Genomic DNA, 21,715 nt, shown 5'->3' with positions numbered 1-21,715 from the left:
ACAGGTGTGGGGTAGCCACATTTTCTGCTAAAAAACCTCAGGTTTGGCTTGCTAAGAACTAGCTGTATTCAACTGGACGTATAAGAAAATTGAAGTACCTTTATCTGCACTTTTTTTTTCAAAAATTACAGTATTTAAATTGATTTTAACTGTGTTGCAGGATTATTAACTGAACTGGAAGTTAGTCAGTGTTTGCTGAATTTTTTTATTTGCTAGTAATTACAGGTGTGGGGTTAGCCACATTCTTTGATTTCCTGTCCTTGCCTATTTAAGTGGTACAGTGTGAAATATTTTCTGCTTAAAAACCTCAGCTTTGGCAGGCTAAGAACTAGCTGTATTCAACTGGAAATATAAGAGAATTTAAGTACCTTTATCTGCACTTTTTTCCCAAAAAATACAGTATTTAAATTGATTTTAACTGTGTTGCAGGAATATTAACTGAACTGGAAGTTAGTCAGTGTTTGCTGAATTTTATTATTTGCTAGTAATTACAGGTGTGGGGGTAGCCACATTCTTTGATTTCCTGTCCTTGCCTATTTAAGTGGTACAGTGTGAAATATTTTCTGCTTAAAAACCTCAGCTTTGGCAGGCTAAGAACTAGCTGTATTCAACTGGACATATAAGAGAATTTAAGTACCTTTATCTGCACTTTTTTTCAAAAAATACAGTATTTAAATTGATTTTAACTGTGTTGCAGGAATATTAACTGAACTGGAAGTTAGTCAGTGTTTGCTGAATTTTATTATTTGCTAGTAATTAAAGGTGTGGGGGTAGCTACATTCTTTGATTTCCTGTCCTTGCCTATTTAAGTGGTACAGTGTGAAATATTTTCTTCTTAAAAACCTCAGCTTTGGCAGGCTAAGAACTAGCTGTATTCAACTGGACATATAAGAGAATTTAAGTACCATTATCTGCACTTTTTTACCCAAAAAATACAGTATTTAAATTGATTTTAACTATATTGCAGGAATATTAACTGAACTGGAAGTTAGTCAGTGTTTGCTGAATTTTATTATTTGCTAGTAATTACAGGTGTGGGGGTAGCCACATTCTTTGATTTCCTGTGCTTGCCTATTTAAGTGGTACAGTGCAAAATATTTTCTGCTTAAAAACCTCAGCTTTGGCCGGCTAAGAACTAGCTGTATTCAACTGGACGTATAAGAGAATCTAAGTACCTTTATCTGCACTTTTTTTTCAAAAAATACAGTGTTTAAATTGATTTTAACTGTGTTGCAGGAATATTAACTGAAATGGAAGTTAGTCAGTGTTTGCTGATTTTCATATTTGCTAGTAATTACAGGTGTGGGGTAGCCACATTCTTTGATTTCCTGTCCTTGCCTATTTAAGTGGTACAGTGTGAAATATTTTCTGCTTAAAATCCTCAGCTTTGGCCGGCTAAGAACTAGCTGTATTCAACTGCACATATAAGAGAATTTAAGTACCTTTATCTGCACTTTATTTTCAGAAAATACAATATTTAAATTGATTTTAACTGTGTTGCAGGAATATTAACTGAACTGGAAGTTAGTCAGTGTTTGCTAAATTTTATTATTTGCTAGTAATTACAGGTGTGGGGGTAGCCACATTCTTTGATTTCCTGTCCTTGCCTATTTAAGTGGTACAGTGTGAAATATTTTCTGCTTAAAAACCTCAGCTTTGGTCGGCTAAGAACTTGCTGTATTCAACTGGATGTATAAGAGAATTTAAGTACCTTTATCTGCACTTTTTTTTCAAAAAATACAGTATTTAAATTGATTTTAACTGTGTTGCAGGAATATTAACTGAACTGGACGTTAGTCAGAGTTTACAGAATTGTATTATTTTCTTGTAATTACAGGTGTGGGGGTAGCCACATTCTTTGATTTCCTGTCCTTGCCTATTTAAGTGGTACAGTGTGAAATATTTTCTTCTTAAAAACCTCAGCTTTGGCAGGCTAAGAACTAGCTGTATTCAACTGGACATATAAGAGAATTTAAGTACCTTTATCTGCACTTTTTTTCCCAAAAAATACAGAATTTAAATTGATTTTAACTGTGTTGCAGGAATATTAACTGAACTGGAAGTTAGTCAGTGTTTGCTGAATTTTATTATTTGCTAGTAATTACAGGTGTGGGGGGTAGCCACATTCTTCGATTTCCTGTGCTTGCCTTTTTAAGTGGTACAGTGCAAAATATTTTCTGCTTAAAAACCTCAGCTTTGGCCGGCTAAGAACTAGCTGTATTCAACTGCACGTATAAGAGAATTTAAGTACCTTTATCTGCACTTTTTTTTCAAAAAATGCAATATTTAAATTGATTTTAACTGTGTTGCAGGAATATTAACTGAACTGGAAGTTAGTCAGTGTTTGCTGAATTTTATTATTTGCTAGTAATTACAGGTGTGGGGGTAGCCACATTCTTTGATTTCCTGTCCTTGCCTATTTAAGTGGTACAGTGTGAAATATTTTCTTCTTAAAAACCTCAGCTTTGGCAGGCTAAGAACTAGCTGTATTCAACTGGACATATAAGAGAATTTAAGTACCATTATCTGCACTTTTTTACCCAAAAAATACAGTATTTAAATTGATTTTAACTGTATTGCAGGAATATTAACTGAACTGGAAGTTAGTCAGTGTTTGCTGAATTTTATTATTTGCTAGTAATTACAGGTGTGGGGGTAGCCACATTCTTTGATTTCCTGTGCTTGCCTATTTAAGTGGTACAGTGCAAAATATTTTCTGCTTAAAAACCTCAGCTTTGGCCGGCTAAGAACTAGCTGTATTCAACTGGACGTATAAGAGAATTTAAGTACCTTTATCTGCACTTTTTTTTCCCAAAAAATACAGTATTTAAATTGATTTTAACTATGTTGCCGGAATATTAACTGAACTGGAAGTTAGTCAGTGTTTGCTGAATTTTATTATTTTACTAGTAATTAGAAGTGTGGGGGTAGCCACATTCTTTGATTTCCTGTCCTTGCCTATTTAAGTGGTACAGTGTGAAATATTTTCTGCTTAAAAACCTCAGCTTTGGCGGGCTAAGAACTAGCTGTATTCAACTGCACGTATAAGAGAATCTAAGTACCTTTATCTGCACTTTTTTTTCAAAAAATACAGTGTTTAAATTGATTTTAACTGTGTTGCAGGAATATTAACTGAAATGGAAGTTAGTCAGTGTTTGCTGATTTTCATATTTGCTAGTAATTACAGGTGTGGGGGTAGCCACATTCTTTGATTTCCTGTCCTTGCCTATTTAAGTAGTACAGTGTGAAATATTTTCTGCTTAAAAACCTCAGCTTTGGCTTGCTAAGAACTAGCTGTATTCAACTGGACGTATAAGAGAATTTTAGTACCTTTATCTGCACTTTTTTTTCAAAAAATACAGTATTTAAATTGATTTTAACTGTGTTGCAGGAATATTAACTGAACTGGAAGTTAGTCAGTGTTTGCTGAATTTTATTATTTGCTAGTAATTACAGGTGTGGGGTAGCCACATTCTTTGATTTCTTGCCCTTGCCTATTTAAGTGGTTCAGTGTGAAATATTTTCTGCTTAAAAATCTCAGCTTTGGCCGGCTAAGAACTAGCTGTATTCAACTGGACATATAAGAGAATTTAAGTACCTTTATCTTCACTTTTTTTCAAAAAATGCAATATTTAAATTGATTTTAAATGTGTTGCAGGAATTTGAACTGAACTGGAAGTTAGTCAGTGTTTGCTGAATTTTATTATTTGCTAGTAATTACAGGTGTGAGGGTAGCCACATTCTTTGATTTCCTGTCCTTGCCTATTTAAGTGGTACAGTGTGAAATATTTTCTTCTTAAAAACCTCAGATTTGGCAGGCTAAGAACTAGCTGTATTCGCTTGGACGTATAAGAGAATTTAAGTACCTTTATCTGCACTTTTTTTTCCAAAAATTCAGTATTTAAATTGATTTTAACTGTATTGCAGGAATATTAACCGAACTGGAAGTTAGTCATTGTTTGCTGAATTTTATTATTTGCTAGTAATTACAGGTGTGGGGGTAGCCACATTCTTTGATTTCCTGTCCTTGCCTTTTTAAGTGGTACAGTGTGAAATATTTTCTGCTTAAAAACCTCAGCTTTGGATGGCTAAGAACTAACTGTATTCAACTGGACATATAAGAGAACTGAAGTACCTTTATCTGCACTTTTTTTTCAAAAAATGCAATATTTAAATTGATTTTAACTGTGTTGCAGGAATATTAACTGAACTGAAAGTGAGTCAGTGTTTGCTGAATTTTAGTATTTGCTAGTAATTACAGGTGTGAGGGTAGCCACATTCTTTGATTTCCTGTCCTTGCCTATTTAAGTGGTACAGTGTGAAATATTTTCTGCTTAAAAACCTCAGCTTTGGATGGCTAAGAACTAGCTGTATTCAACTGGACATAAAAGAGAATTTAATTACCTTTATCTGCACTTTTTTTTTCAAAAAATACAGTATTTAAATTGATTTTAACTGTGTTGCAGGAATATTAACTGAACTGGAAGTTAGTCAGTGTTTGCTGAATTTTATTATTTGCTAGTAATTACAGGTGTGGGGGTAGCCACATTCTTTGATTTCCTGTCCTTGCCTATTTAAGTGGTTCAGTGTGAAATATTTTCTGCTTAAAAACCTTAGCTTTGGCCGGCTAAGAACTAGCTGTATTCAACTGGACGTATAAGAGAATTTAAGTACCTTTATCTGCACTTTTTTCTTCAAAAATACAGTATTTAAATTGATTTTAACTGTGTTGCAGGAATATTAACTGAACTGGAAGTAAGTCAGTGTTTGCTGAATTTTATTATTTGCTGTTAATTACAGGTGTGGGGGTAGCCACATTCTTTGATTTCCTGTCCTTGCCTATTTAAGTGGTACAGTGTGAAATATTTTCTGCATAAAAACCTCAGCTTTGGCCGGCTAAGAACTAGCTGTATTCAACTGGATGTATAAGAGAATTTATGTACCTTTATCTGCACTTTTTTCCCAAAAATACAGTATTTAAATTGGTTTTAACTGTGTTGCAGGAATATTAACTGAACTGGAAGTTAGTCAGTGTTTGCTGAATTTTATTATTTGCTAGTAATTACAGGTGTGGGGTAGCCACATTCTTTGATTTCCTGTCCTTGCCTATTTAAGTGGTACAGTGTGAAATATTTTCTGCTTAAAAACCTCAGCTTTGGCCGGCTAAGAACTAGCTGTATTCAACTGGACGTATAAGAGAATTTAAGTACCTTTATCTGCACTTTTTTTCAAAAATACAGTATTTAAATTGATTTTAACTGTGTTGCAGGAATATTAACTGAACTGGAAGTTAATCAGTGTTTGCTGAATTTTATTATTTGCTAGTAATTACAGGTGTGGGGGTAGCCACATTCTTTGATTTCCTGTCCTTGCCTATTTAAGTGGTACGGTGTGAAATGTTTTCTTCTTAAAAACCTCAGCTTTGGCCGGCTAAGAACTAGCTGTATTCAACTGGACGTATAAGAGAATTTAAGTACCTTCATCTGCACTTTTTTTTTCAAAAATACAGTATTTAAATTGATTTTAACTGTTTTGCAGGAATATTAACTGAATTGGAAGTTTTGACTCTGCTCTTCAGTTAGTCCCACCCACCTTCCCTGTTTTTGTTTTGGTGTTAATCTTAGAGGCCTTGAAACTACCCGCCCCTTTTGTAAATTTGTGTTTGGATACTCCTTCTGGGCCCATCTCATTTGCTCACTCAACTGAGTGCAGTGAGATCATATTCTGATTTCAGGCACTCCTACTGTGTACAAAGAGAGCATCTGGGAAACAGAAAAAAAAATTAAGCTTGTTTCCTGCCTTTCCTGTTAAGTCTTATAGTCTATTTGTAGGCTTCTGATCCCCCAAGCCCTTCTGTGTTGGAGGGAAGCCTTCTAGCTTAGTTTTTTTTCTTTATAACTAGCCAGTTTTCTAGTTTCAGCAATCAAATCTGTTTCTTTGATCTCAGCACTTGTTCAGAAAAAAAAATATTTCATCTGCTTTTACTGTACTTGTGTTTCTACCTACTTTATTTTACTTTTGCATTGTCTTAAAAGAACTCAGTTGTATTTATTACTGCTTGGTGTAACTCTTTCTAAGCCTTTTGGTTTAAACACTTGGGCTTTGGACCAGTTGTTTTGCACTGAGAGGGTTTGTGGTCTGCACTCTAGTGGCAGAACAGGTAGCTTACATCCTTCTAGGTTGGGAACTGCTGATTGAGGGCTCAGTGTCTGTTATTCTAAAAGTGTATTAATTCTGGTTTAAGCACTTGGGCTTTCAGACCAGTTATTTTTCATTAAGAGAGTTCATGGTCTGCACTCTTGTGGGGGAGAGGCTGGACTCTGCCTTTCTGAGCTGGGAATTTCTGGTTAAAGGCTTATAGTGCATGCATATCTGAACTGCTTCTTACTGAAGTTGGTGCATCTTGTTTGCTGTGGCATAGACTGGATTCTTGCTTGCTGGATCTCGCTTTGTTTGTGTAACTTGAGCACTAATCCAGGCATTCTCTAAAGTATTCAATTGTATTTATTACTGCTTGGTAGTAACTTGATTAAAGTGTAGCTATCATTCTAAGTCTTTTGGATTAAGCACTTGGGCTTCAGACCAGTCTTTTTACATTAGGAAGGTTTGTGGCATGCACTGTGGTGGCAGGACAGGCAGCTTTCATCCTTCTAAGTTGTGAACTGCTGATTGAGAGCCCAGTGTCTGTTATTCTTAAAATGTATTAGTTCTGGTTTAAGCACTTGGGCTTCAGGCCAGTTATTTTACATTAAGAAGGTTCGTGGTCTGCACTCTTGTGGGAGAAGAGGCAGGACTCTGCTCTTCTGAGGTGGGAATTTCTGGTTAAAGGTTTATAGTGCCTGAATATTTGAACTGTATCTTACTGAAATTGGTACACCTTGTTTGCTGTAGCATAGACTAGATCCAGGCCTGCTGAATCTAGCTTTGTTTATATGCTTGTTGTTTGTTTGCTTGTTATTTCCCTGGGACGCTAATTCCACCTAATACACGGCTTCTCAGCGATTCTGTGGGTCACTAGTGATATCTGCATTGCTTACTGTACTTATTTCCTTGTTTCACTTGAAAGAAAGTTACTGTTTGTCGTTTTTGCATTTAAGTTACCTGTAACATATTGCACTTAAGTTACTGGCACTTGCTCACTAAAGCAATTATATAAGTCAGCACTAAAAATTAAAAGCACTACACACTCACTCCCCACTGGCCCTTGTTTTCAATTATAACGGAATTCCCAATATTATTCTAGCATGTCCAAAGGTCAGTTGTCAATCTCCTCTCCAGTCCAGCTGGTGAATCTGGGAATCTTGAGGCAATGTTACAACTGCCTCATGTACACAGACAACCCTCTCCTCCTCCCAACAAATTCCAACACATGTGAGAGATGCAACCATATAGCCAAACTGGAGGCTACGTTCTCTCAACTCAGTACTGGCATAACCAGTCAGGAGGAGAAGGAAACCAAACTCACTACAATTCCAGTCTCACATAGACCTACCATGACAGCAAACCAAACACATAATCACACAAAAACATACTGGGATGCTCTAAATAAAGATCTGCCTAAGCAGCAGAGACCTCCAAAGCAGACACCCAAGCAACCGCTACCCCAAAACAAAACACGAACAACACATATCTCACAAAGCCAGTGTTCTGAACAGTCACAGCTCTTAAGACTAAACAACACACCTGATACACTTGTAATAGGTGACTCTATCGTCAGGCACACTGACGTCCCGCTCACCAGGCTGAACAAGGAGAGGGTCACGGTGAGCAGCCTGTCAGGTGCTAGGATCCGCCACATAACACAAGCACTCAGGTCACTCCAACGCAAGTACAAATATGACTCAGTCATTGTCCATGCTGGTTTGAATGACCTGAGACATACCTCCCTGGACTACATGAAAAGAGACATAAAGGAGCTCTCTGAGCATGTAGCCCAGGCTGGAATGACCCTGACCTTGAGTAGCATCTTACCCTCACCAAGAATGATGCCACAATATGAAGACAAGATGATCAATTTCAACAATTGGCTTAAGTACTGGTGTCATTTAAAGGGGATCCAATGCCTGTCAGCTTGGGATGATATGCTCGACAAGCCACGATGCTTCGCTAGGGATGGCTTGCACCTGTCACCCCTGGGCTTTCGGATATTGGCAAAGGCTCTTGCTACCCCCATAGTGCCTTTTTTTAGGCAAGGCTCAAAAGACAAACCCACCTCCATAGGTATCACAAGGGATAAGAACTAAGAGTAATGCTACTCAATGCCAGAAGTCTAAACCTCAAGATGCACGCACTCGAAACTCTCCTTAGCATGGAGAACATCGATATCTGTGCAGTAACAGAAACCTGGTTCAGGGCTCCTGAGAGCACCCCAGCACTACCAGGTTATACCTCATACCATGCTTTTTGGCCCCAAAACTTGGACCGAACCACAAAAGGAGGGGGAGTATCGATATTCATCAAAGATACCCACACCTCCAGGTTGGTAGCAAAGCACGAAGCATCAGAGACTATCCATGTGCAACTAACAGTGGGTAAAACTGCCTTCCAGTTTATAGCCTGCTACAGACCACCTTCCCAAACCCAGGAACCCCACTTGGCCTTCCTGAGAACACTGGAAAATATGATCCAAACACCATTATATTGGGCGACTTCAACTACCCAAACATAGACTGGGAGCATTACTCTAGCCCCAACACCCTAACCCAAAGGTTCCTAGAATTTATAAAGTCAAATGCTATGGAACAACTTGTTACCACTCCCACAAGAGGGGAAATCATACTGGACCTGATCATCACCAACATGGGGACTTTATGCTCCAGACCAGAAATGTATCCCTCACTGGTAAGATCAGACCATAAAGTAATCGCACTGGATATTCACATCCCGACCCCACCCCCTGTCCAGAAAACCACAGTGAAAACCTTCTCTAAAGCAAATTTCACACTCCTCAAAACCGAGGTGGAGTCCTTCAAAGCCCCCGGGCCTGTGGAAAATACGGCCCAGACCACAGAATCCTTTATAAACGCATTTTATGAACACCTTCAGGAATGCATGGATCATGTGATCCCAAATAAAACCAAGACCCAATCCTCCAAAGGCAGACATCCTGTCTGGTGGACCCCAGCCATAAACAAACTATACAATAGAAGGAGGAAGTTACTAAATGATAGAGCAAAATCCCAAAAAGGGAAGGCATCACTGATCAGTATTAGCAAAAAACTACGGGCACTCATAAAATTGTCTAAGGCCAGCTTCAAGAGAAAGATTGCACAGGACACTAAGGATAATCACAAGGCTTTCTTTAATTATGTTAGGAACCTGGGTGGTAATTCCCAGATATGCTCAGAATTAGTCGAAAATGACAAAAAATACACCAAACCCACAGACATTGCCAACATCCTAGCTGACAGGTTCAGCGCAAACTTCTCCCCCCCTCCCCACCAAAAGGGCAAATATCTATCCCAGCAGAGTGCTGTCCCCCTGACATCTCAGATGCTCAGGTAAGAGCCGCCCTCTCCAAAGCAAAAAACACAGCATCAATGGGACCAGACGGTGTCCCGGGCTGCGTCCTACATGAACTCCAAGAAGAGTTAAACCCAAACATAAAACTACTGTTCAATCTCAGCCTTACTACAGGATATGTGCCCAAAGAGTGGCGTACAGCAACAGTGGTCCCTCTCCATAAAGGTGGTGCCTCAACGGATCCTGGAAACTATCGCCCCATAAGCGTGACTAGCTTGGTCTGCAAAGCTATGGAAAGGATCATCATGGACCTCATAAATAAAGATATGTGGGACCTACAGACACTGGATCCTACCCAGTTCGGCTTTGTTAAGGGCAGATCTTGCCTCTTAAACCTGGTTGATTTCTTTGAAACAGTCACCAAGGCCATTGACGAGGGGAAGTTGGACCACACAGCCTACCTGGACCTCGCAAAACCCTTCAATACAATACCCCACTCGGGCATTATAGATAAGCTCACCAGCTTAAATATAAACCCCTATGTCACTAGATGGATTGCAAACTGGCTCAAGGACAGAACCCACATGGTTAGAATTGCTGGAGCCATGTCAGACTCCAAACCAGTTACAAGTGGTGTCCCACAAGGCTCAGTCCTGGGACCTCTCTTGTTCGGTATATATTTCTTGGAGGTACAGGCCAACACGGAAGGACTGTGGCTGACCAAGTTCACAGAATACTGCAAACTGGGTGCCATAATCGACTCTCCAGCCAACACAAGCATCCTCCAAAAGGGCCTCATAGAAACAGACAACTGGTACCAGAGCCATGGCCTCAAGCTAAATGCCAAAATGTGTATAGTCATCCCCTTTGGCAAAAGGTGGTAATCCATTAAGTACAGAAGAAGTAATTAGGGACCTTTGGACCCAAGTTGATAGAAATCTCTCATTTGACAACCACGTGGCCAAAGTGGTTAGAAAAACATTTTATATAGCCCACCTAATCATGAAGGGATTCACATCTAGATCAGGGGAGGTCATCGTGCCTCTTTACTCATCCATCATCAGGCCCATAATTGAGTACAATGCCCCTTTTGGGATGTACCTTACCAGACACCTGCAGCAACTGGAAAGACCCCAAATGTACCTCACCAAGAGGATCAAAGTGCTGAAAACAGATGCCATATGCTGCCCGGTTAAAGAAACTCCAGCCCTACTCAGTGGCATACCGCCTGTTCAGAGGCGATCTGTGCCTGACGTATAAAGCCATGTCCAACCCGGAATTAATGGACATGCTGCACCTCAGAAAATCCAAATCCCATCGAGCTACGCGCTCGAGAAACTTGAACCTCAGCACTTAAATAAATAGGACATGCTGGAGGGACAGATTCATAACCCAGAGGCTCCCTTCACTCTGGAATAAAATCCCAGTCCAGGTTAGGCAGAGTCCCTCATTGACTCTCTTCAAGAGGAATCTTGATGAGTGGATGGGAGATCATAGGTTTACCCCGGGTATCACTTTTGTGTCACTGTTAGACAGAGGCACAGTATACTAACCTCGAAAAAGGGCATAGCAAAAAAAATTTAAAATGGGTGGCGAAAGCCAAACACATTCTGGCTAGGCTTATAAATGCCCTAGGGCAGATAGCCTAGTATGAACCTATGAACCTATGAACCTATGAAATGTGTGGTATGGGTTGTTGTCTGGAAGTGCTGGTCTGCTCTCAGGAGCCTTAAGACAGATTTCAGTTAATGCACAGATGATGATGTTGTCCATCCTGAAGCATGTTGTGATCACAACCCCTGGTGTTGTGTAGCATAAACCTCATTGAATCTGCTATTGTGCTGTTTACAGAGCTGGTATTCACCTTTGAGACACTCCTAAAAAAGGAACCACGGGGGGCACTAATAGCCTTGCCCAGTATTCCAAAGAGTAAGGCTGACATATACGCCGGTATGGTATCATTGCATGCATGTTCCCCATCTGTGCTTATATATATGTCGATATATGCAGGTCTACATATATATGTAGATATATGGATAGATTAAAGACATCTACACATCTATGGAGGTACAGATAAATGGATGCAATAATGTAAATATCTATATACGTATACACACACACACACATATATATATATATATATATATATATATATATATATATATATATATATATATATATATATATATATATATACACACACACACACACACACACATACATATATATATATATATATATATATATATACATACATATATATATATATATATATATATATATATATATATATATACACACACACACACACACACACATACATACATTTCTGTAGACAGCATCCGAAATGCTCATATCTGAGTATAACATGGACCATAGCAATCACACATTCCGCCCCCCCCCCAAACTATATGAGCATAACATATGAAGAGTATATGCCAATACACTATTATAAATATGTTATATGGACACAGTCACCAACACAAATGCATTGACTGCAAATATCCATGACAGAATTACACAGACAGCTTTCATTTTGCAAATCTTTATTATATTCTGATGTATTGCCAAAAGGATTCAAGGACTAACAGTACCTGCATGCTATACAGGAAGCATTTAATAGTGCCTAATGAATCAGCCTGCAATTACCATGGTATTAGTCCACTAAGGGATAGGTGTTCACATAGGGAAAGAACACCCACGCACATAAAGACGTTGTATAAAAGGGGTTCCTACACACCTGCATGTGCTATGTACACCCACCAACATCTACCCCACAACCGAAATAATTATATATATATATATGTATATATATATATATATACACACACACACACACATACATACATTTCTGTAGACAGCATCCAAAATGGTCATATCTGAGTATAACATGGACCATAGCAATCACACATTTTGCCCCCCCCCAAACTATATGAGCATAACATATGAAGAGTATATGCCAATACACTATTATAAATATGTTATATGGACACAGTCACCAGCACAAATGCATTGACTGCAAATATCCATGACAGAATTACACAGACAGCTTTAATTTTGCAAATCTTTATTACATTCTGATGTATTGCCAAAAGGATTCAAGGACTAACAGTACCTGCATGCTATGCAGGAAGCATTTAATAGTGCCTAATGAATCAGCCTGCAATTACCATAGTATTAGTTTACTAAGGGATAGGTGTTCACATAGGGAAAGAACACCCACACACATAAAGACATTGTATAAAAGGGGTTCCTACACACCTGCGTGTGCTATGTACACCCACCAACATCTACCCCACAACCGAAATAATTACATCAATACATACTGCCATACCATAATCAATTATGCAACTACTGTACAACATCTGCTGAAACCTTAACATACCTGGACACAGGCACACTAACATGACCCTATGTGAAATAATTGCCATTATACAATTGAACAGCTGCTGATGTAACAGGGTATGTATGAACTAATCCCATTTCAGAGGGTTCAAAGGTTCGTACACCAGGAAGTTTTACTGAGTACTGATTATTAGCACAGTATGATACACTGTAACGTCAAACTAAATATGGCTAGTAAGCACACTGTAAACCCCCTAACATTATATGCATAGCTATGCAGCCTTGAGCTGGTCAAACAACCTGGCCAGACTTTTACATATGCAGAAGTATTAGGTACAGACAAACCCTGCACAAGTAGCAATGTTTAGAAATATAACAGCAGTACTCACATTTAGATCAACTCCTCTAGGCATTGCACACAGTATATTACTGTTCATCTCTGTACAGCTGTTGCAATAGATTCCAAACAAAACTTCCATGGTGTCTTCCTCACAAGTAAGGCAAAGGGACAACGCCCAAGTGGAGTACTCAGTTATACTCCACTGTAGCCATGATATTGGCTAAGGCAGTAGCAGCGCAGCTGATGTGCATGTAATTAGCCAGTTAGGAACACCAATTTGCCATTGGGATAGCACATGTTACTGATCTGTAACTATAAAAAGTTGTCTTTCCACACATTCAAATCATCTTTATCTACCTGTAGGACAGTACAAATCACTGAAAGACGAACTGAAAATGAGTATTACACTAGTTAATAACACCTCCGATTACGAAGACAGTATGTATAACATGTAGTATATCTGTGTATATAGTATCTGTACTGTAAGAATTACAGTGTAATCAATCCATATAGTGGAAATAGCTATCTTCTAGCGATGTATTGTTGAGCAGTAGTAATGCTTGTCGTATTCTATGTGTATACTGCTGTAGGTCACACAGCACACTCCACATACACCACAATGGATGATATGGGCTTGGAACCCACCAATTCGCTTCCAGCCACTGTCAGTGTCAGGATTGGTCCAACAAGTATGTGCTATAACAGGGGATAGTATATGTCAATATATTGTAACAGTTGACATATGTATGGGTGTATAAGTAAGATGAACATGTTAAAGTTGGGCTTACCATGCAAATATGGTGTGCATTGTGGGATATTGTGCCAATACCTGTGTAATGTACAGTATTCTAGGCAGATCTGTATTCTATTCTACATAGCGGTTCTGTTATGTTATGCAAACAGTAGTTATATCTATTGGCAATTACAATACTCAATGACAGGATACATAGCATTAGTATTCATCTGACAGGTTAGCAGCATGATAGCAAAGATAATTGGAAGAGCCAGGTAACTATCCATGCACATAACACATGTAAAATCCACCTCTCTACTATCGTTTGCAAGCAATAACAGCTGTGCATGTGTACATGTTATGCAAATGTGTAGTGACCCTTGTTATAGGGCTGGGCCAAATGGCTATGTGCACACTTACATAGAGTTGATACTGAGAGTACAGACACACTGGTTGAACTACCAGGTTTGTGTAGCCCAACCTCTCATTGCCAACTTAACAGCCGCTTGCACATACTGTATGTAAGGTAGTGCACAACACTGGTAATGAAACAGGTTGCATATCATCTTTAACTCCAGTGTAACATCTGCAGTAGGAGTGTAAGACGTAAGAGATAGCTGCCCATGTGTAATAGCCACATCATGGGTGATAGCTCACACTATCTGATTATATACTGATCATTTTGATAGTGGCATCAGAGCCTATTGATACATGACTCTATTTGGGAAGTTGGTGTCTGTGCCCAACAGAGCTCATGGTCCTGGTGGATATGTGAGTATATACCCAGAGAAGGAAACCGACCTGTAGACACTTGCATCATCTGTAATCAACTAATAGGATGTGATGTGCTCCTCAGAGGAGGAGTGCTGCTAAAGGTAGTTACAATGTTTCCATAATAGCCAGTGTTGTCACGTCCATAACACAAATATTTACATGTGAGCATCACTGTCTAAAACATCTTCATAGGCAATACTTAAACTAAATACAGTACTTGGTATCTGTAGTACTGACTGCTCATACAGGCATGTCCACTAGTCAGCTACTGGTGTTTCCTAATGTCAGCTTTGTGTATGTGGCCATCCTGGGGGAATGTAATCTCTATGCCATTTACACTGCCAGACCCACTTAACACCATGCCCCACACATTGTTTGGGATGCAGCTACAGAGGTAAGCTGAAAGGCAGCCCAGTCTACAGCCATGACTGGACTGGACAGTCATGAGGTGTAGATTAACACATGCAGCTCATCAACACAACCAACACATACCCTTAACAGAACACAGTAAGGACACCCACACACACTACCGGAAATCACACACATTCACAGACGCATCTACGTATCTGGCCAAACAAACGACACCCCAACCAGGAAGAGACAGACACTGAAATACACAAACTGTATGACATAGTTTGCATAATTGTGCCATACCTCTGAACACATGACTGGAAACATGCCCGACAGTACTCATTTGTGAATGCAAACTCTAGCACTATGTTACACACTGACCTATATGAGGGCATACCATACTGTCAGCTGCCTGTCTGCCATGATTAGCCGCATACTCATGCACTCAGACCACCTTTTGAACTATACACATGGCTCTGGCCTATTCCATGTTGTTGTGCAGGACCTGTAATACAGTAGCCTGGACTGCATGGAAACACATGTAGGAACTGTCAGGTCTTGTAGCCCATGCAGGTATGTCCCAAGGCCTGGGTAGCATTCTGCCATTGGCCAGAATGATACTGCAGTATAGGAACAAAAGGATTGTATTCAACAATTGTCTAGTGTAGTGGTGCATGTCACAGGGTATCCAGTATCTGTCATCCTGGGATAACATGGTTGACAGACCATGATGCTTTGCCAGGCAGGGCCTGCACCTGTCACCCCTGGGAATCTGGATATAGCCTAGGGCTCATGCTTCCCCTATAGTGCCTTCATCATGCACAGTTCAGGTGAGGGTCTACCACTGTTACAGGGACAGCCAAGAAATAAACTGCAGGTCTCGCTACACAATGATACATGTCAGAAACACTATCTGGACAGACATATGTCAATCCCTAACATGGAGAACATATCTGTGCAGTGGCTGAGACATGTTTCAACACTCTGGAGAGCACACCTGCATGACCATGTTATAACACATACCTCACCTTTTGCCCATTATCCTTTATTGGAACACAGGTGTGTCCATATTCCTGAAGGATATGTACATCCCCATGCTAAGTGCACTTGCATAACATCAGATGCATTATGCTGAGCAACTACTTTTGTGCCACAGTGGAATTCAAAATACACCTTGAGACAGATCACCCACCAGGCCACGGACTTCCCAACTGTCATAATGTGCTGTAATAGGGAAGTTTAGGTCTGAGACAGAACCATAATATTGGCTACTCTCAACTATTCCATTATGAACTGGGAAGACTCCTCATGTACCAACACCTGCGCTCAATGCATGTTGGATTCCATTGACCCCACTGACATGTATCACAGTAGTCACACAAACAAAGCTAACAGTATGCTACACATAGTTAGTCTCTAATGCCAATGTTATGTTTCCTCAAAGCAGAGTGGTGAGTGCCATGGCACCCATACAGATGGACAATGCATGTACAAATGCTGAATCCTACACAAATGAACCTTAAGCAGTCACACATGTGCAGTGATTGTGCCATTGAAACAGAACCAGGAGTCAACCAAACACAAACAAGTTGGCAAACTGGTGGTACCATGCTTTAAACTGTACCACAGAAGGTAGTAACTGTGCAAGAGGGAACACACATGAGTGTAGCCGATCCCTGGTCAGCCTCAGTAAGATGGAGATACACCATATAAAACCATGAAAGGCTACTGTGAAACCAATCAGTCACATATTATGAGGTCAAGCAGAGAGCATTCTATAACTGTGTCATTAATTGTAATGGCAATGACAAGACCTGCTGTGCTGCACAGCACTATGGCATGGGAAGTACTGCACCTACAGAAATAGCGCCTGTTCATCCAGATAGGGTCTCAGAGAACTTAAACCCACTCCCACCTCCCACCCCACCCCCAACAGGTACACTTAGTAATATATCCATGTACACTACAGTGCCCCTGTACTAACGTCTATGTGGGTACAAGCTGCACTCTCTAATGCCATACATACAGCTTTCATGGGACCTGTCAACATCCCAGGTTGTATCCCACACAAATGTAAGAACATTCATCTATCCACATACACATCATATTCAATCATAGCTCCATGTCAGGATGTGTACACACCGAATGGTTCACAGCAACAGTTATCACACCACACAAAGGGGGAGACATCATTGATAATGGGACATAATGCTCAACTACCCTGCTGAGTCTGGTCTGTGTGGCCATGTACCATGGTCAATGTAATTGATGTACTCGGTACAGATGTAGATGACAGTATGGTTGATTCACACTGCATATCATGACCTTGCCAGGTCGTAGGACACCATCACCCATACTGTGTTCCAGCTACACTCAGTAAACTAGGTGTATATTCCTATGTCACAGGAGTAGTTGGCAACTGGACTGCTGGCAGAACACACACTACAGAAGGTGTCTGACGAATACACGCACATCAAACCAGTGCCAACCACAGTAATACAGGGGTCATTCCTGGTACTCCCCCTCTTTGTTGTCTATACTACATAGACTAACACAAAAGGCATCAGCCTATTGATGTCTGCAAATGACTATGAACTAGGAGCAATAGTTGACTCAATGTGTGCTGCATTCAACATACAGAAGGGCCTTAGTGTGTCAGATGTGTGGTGTGTGATGTAAGGCCACAATCTGACAGCTAAGTATTGCATTGTCATCCCCTATGTTACAAACCCTGTACACATTAACAACCTACCTAGGCAGCGGTCAATATAATGGCAACTGTGTGTATGGGATGCAGCTGGACAATACTTCCCTTTGATAGTTACATCACCACAAAAGGCAGGTAGTTGTATGTGGCACCCCTAATCATGACAGGATGCCATCCAGGAATTTAGAGATAACTGCTCAGCCATACTCAACACCCATGTGACCCATAATAGATCACATATTTCCTTTAAGGGTTATTGCCCATGTGTAGATGGCCTACACTGCCCTTCACAATCCCTAGTTGCACTATGTAGCATGCAGCCTACCCTGAATAAAGCCATGTCCAGCCCAGAGGTGTTGGACATGCTACACTTAACATATCCTGATCCCAAATAAACACATACGTCATGGACATCCATCTTTCTATTACAAGGATCACAACATGCCTGACAGATCCCTGTCCCATACACTTGACATACTCTTGCCATACTATGCATCCCTGTCCAGTGAAGCTGCACATTGCCCCTCTCTGTGACATGGTGTGATGACCACATGCCAAATATATCAGTAACCATGTGTATCAGTTCTGTGGCACTGTTTAAACTGGCCAGTGAAACTTACCTGTCTGTTGACTACAGCTGGGTAACCTGTCTGCCTAGGCTCATAAATGGCCCAGGGCATATAGCCTACTAGATCACTATGACCATACATGCCATAGTTGATATCCAACCCTGCAAATACCATCAGGCTAGCTATTGTCCCATGTGTTACACATGTGCAATACAGGCAATACATGGCAGGATGCTACACAGCTGTACAGTGCCATGTAGATGTATATGGCAAAACACATACATGCTTGCAAGTCTGCAGCGTCACAGGTCATGTTTCCAATGGCTATGTATGACAATATATGTGGCATATACACAGCATTAAGGTTGATTTCATTAATGTGAATACATCCAGGCATGTGCTGATAGGTAAAGACACTGCTACAGGCAAACAGACATGCCCACATCAAGACAACATCCACATGGTGTATGAGCAATGTCATCACATGACACACAAATATATGGCGATAACATCACATCAGCAGTAGGTGTCACATATGTGTGACTTATACATGTCAGTGGTGTTAGTGTCATGTAGATCTACAAAGATGTATTTGTAATCTTAATAAATTATTTATTTATTTTTTTATTTAACATTTGTTGACCGGGAATGTTCGACTAGGTTCCACAGAGCCTGTTTTCAGCGGAGGCCCGGGGAGAAATGCTCCAGATGCATGTCTTTGGAATGTGATACACATGTATGTTCAGCTGTACTTCTCTGAGTTACTGTGACCTGTCTCCATCGTTATGTCTTCCAGGTATGTCACATAGCAAACTGCAGCTGTACAGCCGCTTGGAGGATGATGTCCTCATCCCATATCTCCTTGACAACTACACAACGCTCTTCAGCCATGTGCCACAGGATGCACAGCAGTGGGATGTCCTGTGGGAGGAACTCTGCAGGATGACAAATGATGGTGGCAGTCACAATCACACCTATCAGCAGGTGCACCAACACTGCACTGACCTGATAAGATGGGTGAAACAGCATGCTAATGCAATTGCCAGGGAACAAGGTGCAAAAGGTGGGGGCCACTCACCCAGCCCCCACTCACACGTACCGAGGAGCTACTGGCCAACCTGGGGACACCTGCAGACCTCCATCCACAAGCTTTAGCTGGTATTGTGGAGGTGGGTGTCTCTCAACCACCGATCCTGGAGTTGCCTGGTAAGTCACTACTGCACATAAACCACAACCATATATCACATAGTTGCATGTGTTACTGTACAATATGTAATGTAACATCATATGCAAGGCATGTATGAACACATGCCACATACTATAGTCTGCTACTCTATGTATGCACAGATGTGCATACTCCATAGTATAGTGTATTGTACTGGCTTATGTGCTAACATATACATTGCACCCTGTAGCTACCACACAGGTGTGGATAATGATCTTATTGCTGTGACACTCCTGTTTAGGTAGCTCTAGCATTTTGCAGCAACAGCAGCTTGTGTCAGGTGAGATTGCTATTATTTACCTGGCTTGATAATGCATGGAACATTAATTGCATGTGATCTGCCATAACACACGTACACATGATGTATGGTGGTCCTGGTTATGGACACTGGTCAGACCTGCAATGCATCACACTGTTTACCTATGTGAAACAATTGAAGACTATATGAAACATCTACACTAAACCTTCCAAACTGTCATTGCCAGATGTATGGACAACAGTGAATACAATGGTGGAGGTGTGTTCCACTGTAGGGACAGGTACTACATAGCAGCATTACACATGTTGGGAATACGAACAGTACTGTACAGAGAGCATATGTGTGCACCCACACTAAATGTATTGGAGCTGGAGTATGCCCGGCCCACAGGATACACCCTTGTGAAGTATACCCTTGCTATGAATGTCACACAATGTCATGTGCTATCAGACATGTCCATGACATATAGTGGGCTGACTGCAACACTGCTAAATTATCCTGAAAAACATGTCTCACATCCCATATATACCACCCTTTGTCTGCATAACCCTGTCCTCAGTGGGGCATATTGCATCTATGGGTGTATGTCATATGGGATAACATTGCCATGTGAAATAAGATGGCCATCACAACCATTGGACTGAACATGTGTACACATGGCCATTGAGGATGGCCAGAGACATGAAGCAAAACACACAGTAGAAGTGATGTACATGTGTGTACACCCTGTTGTACAATGGCTCAACACAATACAACTATGACCTTTGTGTAATGGTGATATTGCAAATGTGAAACACTAAACATCATACAGACCTGTGCACAGCTTGTGAAGGCATAACATGAAACCACCACATAACATGTCTTGAACATCTGGAGTGTGTCACGACATGGAAGCCTTCACCTACACAGTATCCAAATACATACGTGTGTTGCACAACATACACATACATCCACATCAAACCACAGATACAGTACATTCACCTTGCTGGTCTCAGACATCACTGTCATGCCTGCTCCTTGTGTGTGTGAGGTACACAAATGGTATGTGGGACATAGAGTACTTGTTAGTTAGCCATGAGTGGGCATAGTTGTCAAGTATCAGTAATATGATTGCAGATGTGCAGGGGTGTCAAGCATATACCATTCTGTGACCTGTGTCACACATTCCACATTAGGGTTTATTGTGTATACAACTCAGTGACATGGGTCACATTCCACATTAGATATGTATTGTATGTGAACATAGTCATGGCTATAAACTGTGTCAGTAGCTCACACTGTATAGCAATTGTGAAGCCACATGATGCCCTGCAATGGCTATGCACATCAGCTCAATGTGCAGTATGTGCCTGCATATTTGTAGGGTGGACAGACAACATTGCATTGGCTGAAGGCCCATGTTAGAATAACACATCCCTGCATTGGGACACCATTACCGTACTGTAGATTGGAAAGTACACCATTGTGTTACACATATATGCATGTCATTCAACACGTCAGCAGAAGACATGTCATACTACATGTGACTGGCAAGGTCATACACCACCCAGCAGGCTGGTGTACTGTAAACCTGTGCTGGTCTGTGGCACCATTGCAAAGTAGGGACAGCCATGTCAAACATGTGTGTACAGCCACATGCACAATGTCTACACTCAGCTCAGAGGTAGGCAGAATAATGTTGAACAGACATGCACTGCTTTGGGGGAGATATGTAAGCTAGGGCTTAGGCAAACATAGTATACAGTCGACATACCCTACAGCTCATGTCCTCACACATAGGGGTGGTGGCCAACACAAAGCATCAGTGGCAGATGTACAAATGTCAGCGATGGTCTGTTAACATGTGGTGTATGTTGCACACACCATGGCAGTGCAGTCCAATGTTGCAAAGTGCATGCATTGTGTTGCAGGTATGGGACATAGGCTATTAACACAAATGGTGCAATACAG

Source organism: Protopterus annectens, chromosome 2.part2 (assembly GCF_019279795.1).
Source record: "Protopterus annectens isolate FY-2018-M chromosome 2.part2, PAN1.0, whole genome shotgun sequence".
Lineage (NCBI taxonomy): Eukaryota > Metazoa > Chordata > Ceratodontiformes > Protopteridae > Protopterus > Protopterus annectens.
Note: the sequence above shows the minus strand (reverse complement) of the source record.